This window comes from Ovis canadensis, chromosome 6 (assembly GCF_042477335.2).
Source record: "Ovis canadensis isolate MfBH-ARS-UI-01 breed Bighorn chromosome 6, ARS-UI_OviCan_v2, whole genome shotgun sequence".
Lineage (NCBI taxonomy): Eukaryota > Metazoa > Chordata > Mammalia > Artiodactyla > Bovidae > Ovis > Ovis canadensis.
In genome coordinates, this window is record NC_091250.1 from 76,486,103 (window position 1) to 76,497,096 (window position 10,994).

Here is a 10,994-nt window from a genome sequence, read left to right on the forward strand (position 1 = left end):
CAAGCCTGTGGTGGCTCCTGCATTGGCAGGCAGATTCCTTACCAGTTAAGCCACCTGGGAAGCTTACTTAAATATAAGAAAGCCAATTTAAAGATAACTATATAGATAAATAAATGGGAAAAATATATGATGAAAACACTAATCAAACATTATTTTATTTTTACGTTATCTAACACTGCCACAACAAAATATATCAAAGATTAGGATCAGGGTGTCAGCAGGCTTGGTGAGGCCTCTATCCTTGGCTTATAGAGCACATCCTTCTCTCTCTGTCCTCACTTGACCTTTCCTCTGTGTAAGTACCTGCCCAGTGTCTCTTCCTCTTCTTACAAGGACACTAGTCATATCAGATTGACGCCTACCCACATGACTCCATTTAAATTTAATTACCTCTTTACAGACACTATCTCCAAAATACAGTCACATTTTGAGGTACTGGGGTTAGTGCTTCAGCATGTAATTTGGGAGATTTGGGGCACAGTTCACTCCATGACATCAAAAGAAGCTAGATTTGTCACTTTTTATGTAAGATAAAATAGACTTCAGAATGGGCTTCCCAGGTGGCACTAGTGGTAAAGAACCTGCCTGCCAATTTGGGAGACATAAGAGACACAGGTTTGATCCCTGGGTCAGGAAAATCCCCTGGAGGAAGGCATGGCAACCAACTCCCCTGGTGGGCTAGAGTCAATAGGGACACAAAGAGTCAGACATGACTGAAGCGACTTGGCACACACACAGACTTCAGAATAAGGAAAATCACCAAGGTTAAACAAAGACATTATATAATGAAAAATAGATGAATTTGTCAGTAATAGAACAACCTTGATGTGTGTTTACCTAAAAATCCAAGATCAAAAATACGCAAAGCACAAGTTGATAGAGGTGAAAAGATAAAGAGACGAACACACAATTATACATGGAGTCGTCGACACTCCTTTCTCCATTGGGGGTAAAACAAATAGACAAAAAATCAGCAAGGAAATAAAAGATCTGGAAATTAACAGAACATTGTAAGCCTACTACGAAAAGTGTTAGTTGCTCACCTGTGTCTGACTGTTTGTGACCCCATGGACTGTACCCCACCAGGCTCCTCTGTCTATGGAATTCTCCAGTCAAGGATACTGGAATGGATGGCCATTCCCTGTTTCAGGGGATCTTCCCAACCCAGGGATCAAACTCGAGTCTCCTGCATTCAGGCAGATTCTTTACCATCTGAGCCACCAGGGAAGCCCTACCAGGGGATAGAAGACGGTACTCAAACATGGTCCTTAAGTATGAGAACTTAAATGGAGCTGGGAAAACAATAATGACTTACTTATAGGAGATCAGAAGCATATCATTACAGATATGACCAGAAGCCCAGAGGAAAGTCTGCCACTCTAGGGATGACGCAGTTGGAAACATGCTGAAACTCACAGGGAATGAGATAAAGGGTTCAGGCTATGAGTGGCTGACTTCCTAGGAGAAGCACAGTTCTGAAAAGAAATGCATGATTTGAATAGGTAAAGACTTGGCCATTTCTGATTAGGGGAGCAGCAGGAAGAGAAAAGAACTGAATACTCTGTGATTTCTAGGAGCAATTAGAGGGAAATTAGAAAATAGTTTGAATGCAAATACAAAACATCAAAATTCATGGGATGCAGTTAAGTGTTTAAAGGAATATTTACATCATTAAATACTTTTTTTAAAGGAAAAGACTCACATCAATAATCTAAACTTTTATGCTAAAACAAAACAGAACATAAAACAACAAAAAACAAAAACAAATTAAGCCCAAGGTAAGTAGAAGAAAGGAAATAAGACTATTAATAAAACAGAAATTGAAAAAAAAATAGAAAACAATCAATGGAAACAAATCTTGGTTCCTTGAAATAAGGGCTGGCTCAGATGGTGTGATCACTCACCTAGAGCCAGATATCCTGGAATGAAAAGTCAAGTGGGCCTTAGGAAGCATCACTACAAACAGAGCTAGTGCAGATGATGGAATTCCACTTGGGCTATTTCAAATCCTGGAAGATGATGCTGTGAAAGTGCTGCACTCAATATGCCAGCAAATTTGGAAAACTCAGCAGTGGCCACAGGACTGGAAAAGGTCAATTTCCATTCCAGTCCCAAAGAAAGGCAATGCCAAAGAATGCTCAAACTACCTCACAATTGCACTCATCTCACACACTAGTAAAGTAATGCTCAAAATTCTCCAAGCCAGGCTTCAGTAGTACATGAACTGTGAAGTTCCAGATGTTCAAGCTGGATTTAGAAAAGGCAGAGGAACCAGAGATCAAATTGCTAACATCTGTTGGATCATCAAAAAAGAGAGTTCCAGAAAAACATCTATTTCTGCTTTATTGACTATGATAAAGCCTTTGACTATGTGGATCACAAAAACTGTGGAAAATTCTGAAAGAGATGGGAATACCAGACCACCTGATCTGTCTTTTGAGAAATCTGTATGCAGGTCATGAAGCAACAGTTAGAACTGGACATGGAACAAAAGACTGGTTCTAAATTGGGAAAGGAGTACGTCAAGGCTGTACATTATCACACTGCTTATTTAACTTATATGCAGAGTACATCATGAGAAATGCTGGGCTGAATGAAACACAAGCTTGAATTGCCGGGAGATATATCAATAACCTCAGATATGCAGATGACACCACCCTTATGGCAGAAAGCGAAGAACCAAAGATCTTCTTCATGAAAATGAAAGAGGAGAGTGAAAAAGATGGCTTAAAACTCAACATTCAGAAAACTAAGATCATGGCATCTGGTCCCATCACTTTGTGGCAAATAGATGGGGAAACAGTGGAAACAGTGGCTGACTTTATTTAGGGGGGGGCTCCAAAATCACTGCAGATGGTGACTGCAGCCATGAAATTAAAAGATGCTTTCTCCTTGGAAGGAAAGTTATGACCAACCTAGATAGCATATTAAAAAGCAGAGACATTACTTTGCCAACAGAGGTCCGTCTAGTCAAAGCTATGGTTTCTTCGTCATGAATGAATGTGAGAGTTGGACTATAAAGAAAGCTGAGCACCAAAGAATTGATGCTCTGAACTGTGGTGCTGGAGAAGACTCTTGAGAGTCCCTTGGACTGCAAGGAGATCCAACCAGTCCATCCTAAAGGGAATCAGTCCTGAATGTTCATTGGAAGGGCTGATGATGAAGCTGAAACTCCAATACTTTGGCCACCTGATGTGAGGAGCTGACTCATTTGAAAAGACTCTGATGCTGGAAAAGATTGAAGTCGGGAGGAGAACGGAACAATAGGATGAGATGGCTGGATGGCATCACCAACTCAATGGACATGAGTTTGAGAACTCCAGGAGTTGGTGATGGGCAGAGAAGCCTGGTGTGCTGCAGACCATGGGGTCACAAACAGTCGGACATGACTGAGTGACTGAACTGAAGTGAACTGAACATGGTAAAGAATCTGCCTACAAGGTAGGAGACCTGGGTTCTGAGCATCTAGTTAGACTGATCAAAGAAAAATAAAATTGACAAATTACCAATATCAAGTTAATTAAAAGAATATCAACAACTTTATGCTAATAAATTTGATGTCCTGGGTGAAATGGATGAATTCCTTAAAAGATAAAAATTGCCAAAACCAACCCAAGAGGAAAAGGAAAACTTAGCAAGCCCTATCTACATTAAAGAAATTGAAAACTTCAAGCCACTAGTGAAGCTTTTAAAACTTTAAAAGAAGAAATAGTAAAATTTCTAAACAAAATTTTCATAAAATAGAAAAGGAAGAAAAACTTTCCAATTTTATGAAGCCAGTATCACTCTGATATCAAAAAGAGAATATAGGTATAAAATCTCTTAATAGAAGTTTAGCAAATTGAATACAACTACAACTACACATCGGAGAAGGCAATGGCACCCCAATCCAGCACTCTTGCCTGGAAAATCCCATGGACAGAGGAGCCTCGTGGGCCACAGTCCATGCAGTCGCTAAGAGTCGGACACGACTGAGCGACTTCACTTTCACTTTTCACTTTCATGCACTGGAGAAGGAAATGGCAACCCACTCCAGTGTTCTTGCCTGGAGAATCCCATGGATGGGGGAGCCTCATGGGCTGCCGTCTATGGGGTCGCACAGAGTCAGACACAACTGAAGCGACTTAGCAGCAGACCTAATTTATATAGCCAATCTAATTGAATTTATTATAAATAAAGCCACTAGAACTAAAAAGGATATGTAAAAAGGTCATAGGAAACAAGGCTAACACACACACTAAAACTTCTTAGTTTCTATTTACAAGCAATGAACAATTGAAAAAAAATTTTTAATTATGGTAGTATCAAAAAATTATTATTTATATTTACCAGTAATGATAGAAGGTTTTTAAAAATGTGTATATACCATAAAAATATCGGGAATAAAAATGAGGAGAGATGTGTAAAAACTCTATACGTAAAACTACAAAATATTAGTAAGAAAAGTTAAAGAAAACCTAGTTAAATGAAGAGATATATTACCAAGTTTGTGGATTGGAGGAATCAATATTGGTAAGGTGGCAATGGCTCCTATGTTGTTCTATAGATTCAATGAAATCTCAGCCAAAATTCTAGCATACTTATATAAAGTAATTGACAAGCTAATTTTAAAATTTATACAGGAAGGTAAAGGACTTAATATGACACCACCCTTATGGCAGAAAGTGAAGAGGAACTAAAAAGCCTCTTGATGAAAGTGAAACAGGAGAGTGAAAAAGTTGCCTTAAAGCTCAACATTAAGAAAATGAAGATCATGGCATCTGGTCCCATCACTTCATGGCAAATAGATGGGGAAACAGTGGAAACAGTGTCAGACTTTATTTTTTGGGGCTCCAGAATCACTGCAGATGGTGACTGCAGCCATGAAATTAAAAGACACTTACTCCTTGGAAGAAAAGTTATGACCAACCTAGATAGTATATTCAAAAGCAGAGACATTACTTTGCCGACTAAGGTCCGTCTAGTCAAGGCTATGGTTTTTCCAGTGGTCATGTATGGATGTGAGAGTTGGACTGTGAAGAAGGCTGAGTGCCGAAGAATTGATGCTTTTGAACTGTGGTGTTGGAGAAGACTCTTGAGAGTCCCTTGGACTGCAAGGAGATCCAACCAGTCCATTCTGAAGGAGATCAGCCATGGGATTTCTTTGGAAGGAATGATGCTAAAGCTGAAACTCCAGTACTTTGGCCACCTCATGTGAAGAGTTGACTCATTGGAAAAGACTCTGATGCTGGGAGGGATTAGGGGCAGGAGGAGAAGGGGACGACAGAGGATGAGATGGCTGGATGGCATCACTGACTCGATGGATGTGAGTCTGAGTGAACTCCGGGAGTTGGTGATGGACAGGGAGGCCTGGTGTGCTGCAATTCATGGAGTCACAAAGAGTCAGACATGACTGAGCAACTGAACTGAACTGAACTGAAAGGACTTAATTTCTTTAAAAAGCCACTCCCATGTTTTAAGTCTATTTTTATTATAGCATCACCCCATTTCCAGGTACCACTATCTATTTTAGCTATGAATTGCTCTGTAATAAATGACCCCTTGCAGCTGAAAATCACAAACATGTATTGTCTCACCATTTCTGCAGGGCCAGCGTCTGGAAGCCGGGGTCTCTCATGAGTTCTCAGGCAAGCTGTTAGCTGAGACTGCAGTCATATGGAGGCTGGGCTGGGGGAATGTGCTTCCACACTTGCTCACGTGATTTTTGGCAGTCCTCAGTTTCTTATTGGCTGTTGGCCAGAGATGTCTGTTCCTCCTCCACATGAGTAGCCTGAGGGATCTTCACAACATGGCTGATGGATTCCCCTAGAATCCATTTTACCTCCATAAAATGGAGGTAAAAATAATATTTACCTTCTACAGTTGTTATGAAAATTAAGTGGGTCATAATAATGGGATCACTAAGGGGCTGGCATCTAAAAAGCATTTTGTAAGATTTAGCTAATATCGATATTAGGCAGAATTTATAAATATCACATCATTTAATACTCAAAACACTGGAAGGTAAGAACAATTATTCTTTGACTTTATGGGTAAGGCAGTTGAGCTTTGATAATGTTGGTTAAGTAATTTACCTAAATGCACACAAATGAGTGGCAGAAATGAGTTCTATGCAATTCTCTAGCTAGAGCTTACTTAAAAAAAAAATCTCAGAGGTGGGAAGAGAGATGAAAAGTGAAGGTAGAATCTAGATTAAAGAACTTATAAGCCGCTGTAACTTTTCAGAAGTTATTGTAAAAGTATATAGAAATAGAACACATTTTATAGTGCATACCATTAAAAATCACCTATAGTTCTTACAGAAAAAGTGAGCATAAAATATCAGATCATAGATAAACTGGCAAGAGTATAGTGAAGCCAAAGAAAGACATTAGAGAACCTACTACCCATCTCCAAAGTCTGACCAACTGACGCTGAAGTCCCTTTTCTCGAGTACTAAATTGGAATGTTTCCAATAATCAGAATTGCTTTGGCTTTTAGACACCCACCTGCCACTCAGGGTATGGTAGACATTAGGCCCATCCACAAATATTCTAGCTGTTTTCCTAGGAATATGGTGGAACTGCACTTCCCCTGCCCCTTTGAATCAGGTATGGCTGTATGGCTTGCTTCGTCTGATGAAATACGAGTGGAAATGATGTGTGTTCATGCCAGGTAGAAACTTGAAGCACCAACATACCTTTTGCTCATGTCCAGGTGATATCCACCTCAGCCTAGATCCTTGAGGGACTATTATGGGCAGGGCCTCTCCCTGACCTTCTGTGGACATATGGTGTGAGCAGCTAATAAACCACTGCTGTTTTAAGCCACTGGGATTTTGGGGGTTTTACCCCCAAATAATCCATTTTCTCTGGGATGATTATCCACAGTTTCAAAACCTTATTTTAAAATTGTGATACCTATGAAACAGTAGTGCAGAAAACGTTTCATTGGGAATTCCCTGGTGGTCCGATGCTTATGACTCAGTGTTTTCACTGCCATGGGCCTGGGTTTGATTCCTGGTCAGGGAACTAGAATCCTGCAAGCTGCCAAGGAACAGCCAAAAACAAAAAAAAAATCCCTAGGCGGGTGGTGTAAACATTTTGTTGAACTCTATTACTAGTTTATGTTTTCCAAAGGTACCTATAGCTAGCACTTAGCTTATAAACTGGCATCCCTGGAACTGAAGGGATTTGTTAGCTTTTAAGACTTTTCTTGGATTTCGCTGATGGCTCAGTGGTAAAAAAAAAAAAAAAAATCTGCCTGCCATTTCAGGAGACGAGGGTTCAATCCCTGATCCGGGAAGATCCCACGTGCCGTGGAGCAACTAAGCCCGTGAGCCACAGCAGCTGCCCTGTGCTCTAGAGCCGGACGGTCGCAACAACTGAGCCCACACGCCACAACTATTGAGGCCCACACGCCCCGGAGCCCACGCGCCACAACAGGAGAAGCTGCTGCCAGGAGAAGCCTGAACACTGCGGGCAGAGAGCAGCCCCTGCTCGCCACAACTAGAGAAAACGCCCACGAAACAACAAGGACCCGGCACGACCGAAACCAAATGAATAATAAGAGTAAACGAAGACTCTTCTTCACTGCGTCAGTTAACCTGAAACGTAAACTACCGAAGTCAGCAGAGCTCACAGTAAAGAAAACCAGCATTAAACATTACCTCTGTTAGAGCGGTGAAGCTCCTGTTGGAGTACAGCCACCAAAAAGCAAACACATTGGCTCCTGTTTTAACTGTTTGAAAAACAATTACACATGACAACAGCAGCACTTTAACAGCATCATCTTAGGATCTGAAATAGCTCAGCTGGAATTCCATCACCTGCACTAGCTTTGATAGAACCCAGGCCCATGGCAGTGGAAACACTGAGTCCTAACCACCTTATGGCAGAAAGTGAATAGGAACTAAAGAGCCTCTTGATGAAGGTGAAAGAGGAGAGTAAAAAAGGCTGGCTTAAAACTCAACATTCAAAAACTAAGATCATGGATGGCAGCTGTTCACATCACTTCATGGCATATAGATGGGGAAACAATGGAAATAGTAAAAGACTTTTTCTTGCGCTCCAAAATCACTGCAGATGGTGACTGCAGCCATGAAATTAAAAGATGCTTGCTCCTTGGAAGAAAAGTTATGACCAACCTAGCCAGTGTATTAAAAAGCAGAGACAGTGCTGACAAAGGTCCATCTAGTCAAAGCTATGGTTTTTCCAGTAGTCACGTATGGATGTGAAAGCTGGACTATAAAGAAGGCTGAGCACCAAAGAATTGATGCTTTTGAACTGTGGTGTTGGAGAAGACTCTTGAGAGTCCCTTGGACAACAAGGAGATCAAACTAGTCAATCCTAAAGGAAATCAGTCCTAAATATTCATTGGAAGGACTGATACTGAAGCAGAAGCTATACTTTGGCTGCTTGATGCAAAGGGCTGACTCACTGGAAAAGACCCTGATGTTGGGAAAGACAGAAGACAGGAGAAGAAGGGAACGACAGAGGATGAGATGGTTGGATGGCATCGCCATACACAATACTCAATACACATGAGTCTGAGCAAGCTCCAGGAGATGGTGAAGGACAGGGAAGCCTGGCGTGCTGCAGTCCATGGGGTCACAAGGAGTCTGACACGACTAAGTGACTGCGCAAAAACACATGACAGAGACGGGAGGGGTTCATCTACAAGCCACGAACACCAGGAGCTAGGAGAAACGCATAGAACAGATTCCACGTGCCCCACCCCCAGCGCAGAAGGAACCAGCCTTGCTGACAGCTACCCTCCACAACTGTTACGGAATGAATTTTTGTTGATTTGATCCACTCACTTTGTAGTGTTTCATTATGCTGGCCCTAAGAAACCAACACACCTCCTACTGCAAATAAAGACCTTTCCAAACAGATGAACATCGTATAGAAACATTCTGATGAACATAAAATAATATCTTGAAACTTTAGAGATTGTCCAAGGTATCAAAGACAAAATAAAGCCTAAAAAGGGTTTGCAATTGTCATTTTATGTGGTGACACATTGATGACACACCAAAAAAAGCCTCTTCTCTAGGTCCAGAGGTACTCAGAGTTATTTTACCTCAATTTTATTTTGGCATTGATTTTGTAACAATATGTAAGATGAACAGCAAATCTGATAAATGGATCCCCCAGTGTCATCTGCAGTAACAAGAGAGGCACAATAAATGTCTCATATTTCAAGTACGATTGCCCTTCGGTATTAGCTCACACAGCCTTTGATATCTACAATATAATGAAAGCTGAAGCCAGGGGCTTGAAAGGAGGGAGAAATAAGGAGTTATGTTTTTAGAGTTTCATTTTTGCCAGAGGAAAAGAGTTCTAGAGATGGACAGTGGTGATGAGTGCACAGCAATGTGAACGTATTTAATGCAATTGAACTGCACACTTCAAAACAGTTCAGAAGGAAAAGTTCATGTTACGTGTATTGTATCACAGTTAAAAAAATTTTTTTAAGGAAGTACACTGAAAACAAATAATAATGCTATTTCACTGCATCTGAGGATGTATATATATACTATAAATACAGTAATCTATAGTTAACAAAATAATTCTCACTTTTTCATTGGTTTGGGGAAGTAGAAAGACATTAAAGATGACAGCTTACTACATTAGTCAGGTTGTGTGTGTGTGTGTGTGTGTGTGTGTGTGTGTGTGTGTGTGCTCAGGCCCTCAATTATGCCCAACTCTACGCAACCTCATGGACTGTAGCCTGCCAGGCTCCTCTGTCCACTGAATTTTCCAGGCAAGAATACTGGAGTGGGTTGCCACTTCCTACTCCAAGGGATCTTCCCAGCCCAGGGATCGAACCTGCATCTCTTGCATCTCCTGCATTGACAGGTGGATTCTTTACCCCTGTGCCACCTGGGAAGCCTACTAGTCGGGGTATTTCAAGTTAGAGAGCCAGTGCAGACTAGGGAAAAGGGAGGATGCACTGGCACATGTAACTAGAGAGTCTGACTGGTGCAGACTGGTGACGACTGGGACCAGTGGGACCAGTGGACAAATGGGACCAGATTGGTGACGACTGGGACCAGTGGATTCCGAGGACATCATCAGACCTGGGTCTTTCTCCAACTCCATGTCCTGCCTCCTTGCTTATGTCCGGATGAATCACCCTCTAATTCACCATGGGGCCTCTTCCCATCACGGCCACCAGCCGCTCCACTGGCCACTCTCCTGACCAGTAACCCTACCAGCTTTGGCCAAAGTCCTAGAATTGAGAACCTGGCTTAAGGCTCCTGCCCATCTTGAAGGCAGAAACATCAGAGGAGTGAGGGAGTCCAGCCCCACTAAAGCAAAAGTCTGGGAACTAGTGAGGGTCTCTCCCCTCTGCCTAAAAAGGATGCATTGTTAATAACATTGGAATGAATGCTGAGCAGGCAAAAACAACAGCTGTCCACATAATGTCAGCTAATTATATTTATTAAACATGAAGAAACAGCCTCTATACTCTCAAGCTACTAAATGTCTTCCTAGTTGGTTATATTAATGTACAGATATGTCCAATTCTCTTAGACTAGAGAAAACACAAATAGTAATCAGGAGAGATTAACACAAAGGTAAAAAAAAAAGAAAAAAAATTAATGTGGGTTACTTCTTTTGATCAGGGTCAACACATAAAGTAGCTTAGCAATTCTGTGATGAGCACAGGTGCTTCCATTCCTCATCCTTACAACCACTTCAGTGAGAGTAAGATCTTTCCTATATCGGCCTGGGAGAGCATCTGTGTCAGGCTGGTCCTCCTTCCCACCTTCCCTTTCACAGTCACTCTCCCTCTTCTTTACAGAAGGAGGACACAGCTCTGTCCCAGCCTGATTCTACCTCTGATGCTTTGCCTCAGCTGTAAAACTAAGCAAAGGTACAGTTCAACATGCTGCCAACAGTGCTGAGGTAGCTACGACTATGAAGGTTGTATTGGTGTACAAGCCTGGTGATTCTGACTCTTTGCAATGAACAACATTGAAGGTAGACGGAATGAAGACATCAGCT